Genomic DNA, 5,532 nt, shown 5'->3' with positions numbered 1-5,532 from the left:
GAGTACCTGGTCATTTCATTGAGGCAGCACAGTTTAGATTAAGTGGGCACATCACTCATCAAAGTGTAAAAATGGTGACAGGAAAAAATTACTGCACTGTAGAACAAGATGTTCAAATGTGGTGTGAACATTTAAGGCAGCTGATGGCCAAAGGGGGCGAATCAAGGAAGGTGATCTGGGTATGGAAGTGGTTTTTCATCTAGAGTTCTCTTTGTGACCTCAAAGACTGAGCACTGGCAAGCAAGCCTTCTTCCTCGAGGTCAATGATACTCGAGGTACCAGACAGTTTCACTTTTCAAGTGTGTTCTAAAGAGAGGACTGATGTGTGCCAGAAGTGCAATCAGCCAGAAGACGAACAAACGGAACAGGTCACCAACATAGTGATGATAACTCCTTGGTTGGGATCCTTAGGGATGACCCAGGGCACCAGGAAACCGATGAAGCCCCAGAAGACGCTCATCTCAGTAAGAGGCACGGTGAGGCCAGTATAGGCCATGGGTGCTCACACTTTGTGCTTGTGAGAGAGGAAATGAAACTCATATTTATTAAGTATCTGGTCTATGCCAGCACCAAGTTATGTGTCTCTCTCATAGCTTTCGTATAGCAAAGTTATTTTCCTTTTTAAAAATATCATTATCTTTATTTACTTGTAAAGAAATGGAAGCTCAAAGAGGTGAACTAACAGCAACTTAAGTGTCAATTAACAGATGAATGGATAAAGAAGTTGTACCTACATATACATATATGTATATATCTACATATAAGCATACATATATATATATATCTCTACATGCATGCAATAGGATATCACTCAGCCATAAAAAAAAAAGAAAACTAAATTTTGCCCTTTGCAATGACATGGATGGACTTGGAAGGCATTATGCTAAGTGAAATAAGTCATACAGAGAAATACCAAATGATACCATTTACATATGGACTCTAAAAAATACAACAGACGAGTGAATAAAACAAACAAGAAGCAGACTCATAGAGGACAAACACGTGATGGAGAACAGAAGGGTGAGAGCGACAGGCACAAACTAGTGAGTGTAGGGTAAGCTCAAGGATGAATGGTATAACATGGGGAATACAGCCACTACTCTGGAATAACTGTAAATAGAAAGTAAAGACACTCCCAGGAAACTACTAGAATTCATCCATTAATTGTAAAGTTGTAGGATACAAAATTAAAACACAGAAATCTCTTGCATATATATACAAGCGGTGAAAGATCAGAAAGAAAAATTAAGGAAACAAGCTCATGTGTCATCACACCAAAAAGAATAAAGAACCTAAGAATAAAACCTACCTAAGGAGACAAAGGACCTGTGCTCTGAAAACTATAAGATACTGATGAAAGAAATCAAAGATGACACAAACAGATGGAAAGATATACCATGTTATTGGATTGGAAGATTCAATATTGTTAAGATGACTATACTACCCAAGACAAATTCAGTACAATCCCTATGAAATTAACAATGGCACTTTTCACAGAACTAAAGCAAAAAAGCTTTAAATCTGTATAGAAACACAAAAGATGCTGACTAGCCAAAGCAATCCTGAGAAAGAAAAATGGAGCTGAAGAAATCAGGCTCTCTGACTTCAGAGTATACCATGCACGTGCTGCGTGCTCACTCTTGTCTGACTCTTTGTGACCCCATGAACTGTAGCTCGTCTGTTCATGGGATTCTGCTGCCCAGAATACTGGAATGGGTTGCCATTTCCTTCTCCTTAATCTCTTCTCTTTAATCAAGACAGTATGATACTGGCACAAAAAAAAACAGAAATATAGACCAATGGAACAGGATAAAAAGTCCAGAAATAAGCCCTGCACCTATGGTCAATTAATCTACAACAAAGGATGCAAGAATATATAATAAAGACAGTCTATTCAATAAATGGTGTTGGGAAAACTGCATGTAAAAAATAAAATTAGAACATCCTCTAACACCTTACACAAAAACTCAAATTGGATTAAAGACCTCAACAGAAGACCAGATACCATGAAACTCTTAGGAGAAAAACATAGGCAGAACACACTTTGACATAAATCGCAACAGTATCTTTTTGAACCCACCTCCTAGAGTAGTGGCAATAAAAACCAAAATGAACAAGTAGGATCTAATTAAAGTTAAAAGCTAGAAATCAAAACAATACTATAAAGCAATTATCCTTCAATTAAAAATAAAGAAAAAAAGAAAAAAAACTCATAGTAAAGGCTGCTTATTAAAAAAAAAAAGTCAAAAGCTTTTGCATAGCAAAGGAAACCGTAAACAAAAAGACAACCCAAAGAATGGGAGGAAATATTTGTGAATGATGTAATCAACAAGGGATTAATCTTTAAAATATACAAACAGCTCATTATCACAAAAATAAATAATCCAATCAAGAAATGGGCAGAATATCTAAATGGACTTTTCTCCAAAGAAGACATACCGATGGCCATAAGACACATGAAAAGATGTTTAACATCACTCATTCTTAGAGAAATGCAAGTCAAAACTACAGTGAGGTATCACCTCACATCACTCAGAATGGCCATTATTAAAAAGTCTATAAGTAATAAATGCTAGAGAGGGTGTGGAGGAAAAGGAACCCTCCTATGCTGTTTATGGGAAGGTAAACTGGTACATCCATTATGGAAGTCCCTTAAAAAACTAAAAACAGAACGACCGTATGATCCATTCCTGGTTATATATCCAAAGAAAACCATAATTCAAAAAGATACATGCACTCCGATGTTCATAGCAGCACTATCTACTATAGCCAAGACATGGAAACAACCTCAAAGTCCATCGACAGAAGAATAAAGAAAACATAGTGAATATACACAATGGAATATTACTCAGCCAAAAAAAGAATGAAAAAAGGCTATTTGCAGCAACATGAACGAACCTAGAGATTACCATACTAAGTGAAATAAAAGAGAAAGACAAATAACATATGATATCACTTACATGTGGAATCTAAAAAATGATGCAAATTAACTTATTTTACAGAACAGAAACAGACTCATGGACTTTAAAAACAAATTTATGGTTTCCAAAGGGGAAAGGCTTGGGGAGGAGGGATAAATTAGGAGTCTAGGATTAAGATATACCCACTACTATATATAAAACAGATAATCCACAAGGACCTACTGTATAGGACAGGTAACTCTACTAAATATTCTGTAATAATCTATATGAGAAAAGAATCTGAAAAAGAATGGGTATATGTGTATGTGTAACTGGGGGCTTCCCCGTTGACTCAGTGGGAAAGAATCTGCCTGCAGTGCAGGAGACTCAGGTTTGATCCCTGGGCTGGGAAGATCCCCTGGAGGCGGGCATGGCAACCGACCCCAGTATTCTTGCCTGGAGAATCCATTGACAGAGCAGCCTGGTAGGCTACAGTCTACAGGGGAATGAAGAGTCAGACGCGACTGAGGGAATTAAGCATATGTGTAACTGAATCACTTTGCTGTACACCTGAAACAAAAATTGTAGCTCAATTACATTCTAATATAAAATAAAAACTAAATTTAGAAAACCATGGGGGATATAGTCAATATTCTGTAATAACTAAAAGTGGAAGGTAACATTTTTAATCATATAAAAATTTAAACATTAAAAAAATTAATAAAATAAATTAATCCACCGTTATATTAAAAAAGAGGTGAAATAACTTTTAAAGTTGGTTCATGGAAGAGAAGAATGGGAATCCAGGTTGTTCTGTCTCCAGTTCCACATGCAGGGGGTCCCTGTCTTTCCCTCCAGGAAGTCTGCTGTAGGTCCTGAACCAGCCTCACCCACCCAGCCTTACCCGTCTGGGTAGACACCAGATGCAAGAGAATGATCCAAAACCTACGGGTTGCAGCAAAGCACTTCTCAGAGGGAAGTTTATAGCAATGAAAGCTTGCCTCAGAAAACCAGAAAAAATGGCTAGCAATCTAACCTTACACCTAAAGAAATTACAGGAAGAACACAAAAAACCTGAAGATAGTAGAAGGAAAGAAATCATAATTCAGTTTAGTTGCTTAGTCGTGTCCGGCTCTTTGTGACCCCATGGACTGTAGCACGCCAGGCCTCCCTGTCCATCACCAACTCCCAGAGTCTACTCAAACTCATGTCCATTGAGTCAGTGATGCCACCCAACCATCTCATCCTCTGTCGTCCCCTTCTCCTCCTGCCTTCAATCTTTCCCAGCATCAGGGTCTTTCCAATGAGTCAGTTCTTTGCATCAAGTGGCCAAAGTATTGGAGTTTCAACTTCAGCATCAGTCCTTCCAATGAATATTCAGGACTGATTTCCTTCAGGATGGACTGGTTGGATGGATCTCCTTGCAGTCCAAGGGACTCTCAAGAGTCTTCTCCAACAGCACAGTTCAAAAACATCAGTTCTTTGGTGCTCAGTTTTCTTTATACTTTGTTATATTTTATACTTTCTTATACTTTGTTAAATAACAAATTCAAACTCATCGAGGAGACTTTTTTTTTTTATGAAAGAGATTATTACAAGGTGGGAGTGGAAGGGAGTGAGAGTGCCGTGACGCTAAGATCTGCAAAAGTCTTAAGAGTTAGGCAAAGTAATAGAGAGTCCTAAACAGGATTGGGAAGAACTGAGTATGGGGAGGCAGGAGGAAAGGGTGACATGATCAGATAGTAAAGAACGTTTCGCCCTGAGCCTGGTGCATTCTCAGTAGGGTCTGGGTGCTGACCTGAGTGAGGGGCAGGGTTCAGGCACTTGGGGGAAGGAGAGAAGTACAGAATCAGAAGTATTTTGTATCATCGATCAATGTGGACAAGTAGTTCAGCTAACTACTTGTGAGACAAAGAACGGAAATTTGAAGGGACTGTGTCTGACCTTGTCACAGGTAAAAAGTGGGGAATCCGTGAGTCTTAGGTATATTATACGAAGAAGGGTGATATCTCGCAGTAAATCATTTTCCAGAACACAAAGGTAGACAGGATTTCTCAACCTTCACCCTTTTCTAGTTAAGATTCAACATTGTCATCCTTTATGACTCTTAGTGCTGACACAGCTTAGCAGTTATGTGATGTGTTAAGGGTTAATACCTCTGCTCATAAATATCAGAAAGTGTACATTGTGCCTTTATCAGGGAGTCTTACAGTTTCCCTTGTATACATTGTCTACATTTCTAGCTAAGTTTTCTGTAGAAATGTTATGTCTTTTGCTATTATTGAAGAAGCTTCAATATTTTAAAATATCTTCTATCTGGTGGTTGTCTCTCTATATATGTATATATACACACACACATGTATGAAAACCATAAAAATAAAAGTAGATAGAAAAATTTAATTCCCACTAAATACATCCTTTAATATTAAAAATACCAATTAGGCACAGGCTCTGAATGCCTGCATTAGACAGTCATTGTACTAGCTTGTGGTTTGATATTGCTTCCTAGACACTTCCTTTGAAATGCACACATTCTTGGAAAACTACTGAACTTAAAACTCTTGACTGTGTTTAATGCGATGCCAGAGGGAAAGAAGCAAAGATTTTCACAAGACCTCCTTGAAGCTGGGCT

The 5,532-nt window shown here is 38.0% G+C and overlaps 1 pseudogene; it reads right to left on the bottom strand.

Moving 5' to 3' along the window:
- Positions 1-260: 260 nt before the first annotated feature.
- LOC104998062 lies at positions 261-496 on the bottom strand (annotated as a pseudogene).
- Between the last annotated feature and the right edge of the window lie 5,036 nt (positions 497-5,532).

The sequence above is a fragment of the Bison bison genome, unplaced genomic scaffold (assembly GCF_000754665.1).
Source record: "Bison bison bison isolate TAMUID 2011002044 unplaced genomic scaffold, Bison_UMD1.0 scf7180017864322, whole genome shotgun sequence".
NCBI classification, from domain to species: Eukaryota; Metazoa; Chordata; class Mammalia; order Artiodactyla; family Bovidae; genus Bison; species Bison bison.
This window is presented reverse-complemented; position numbering and strand designations above follow the sequence as displayed.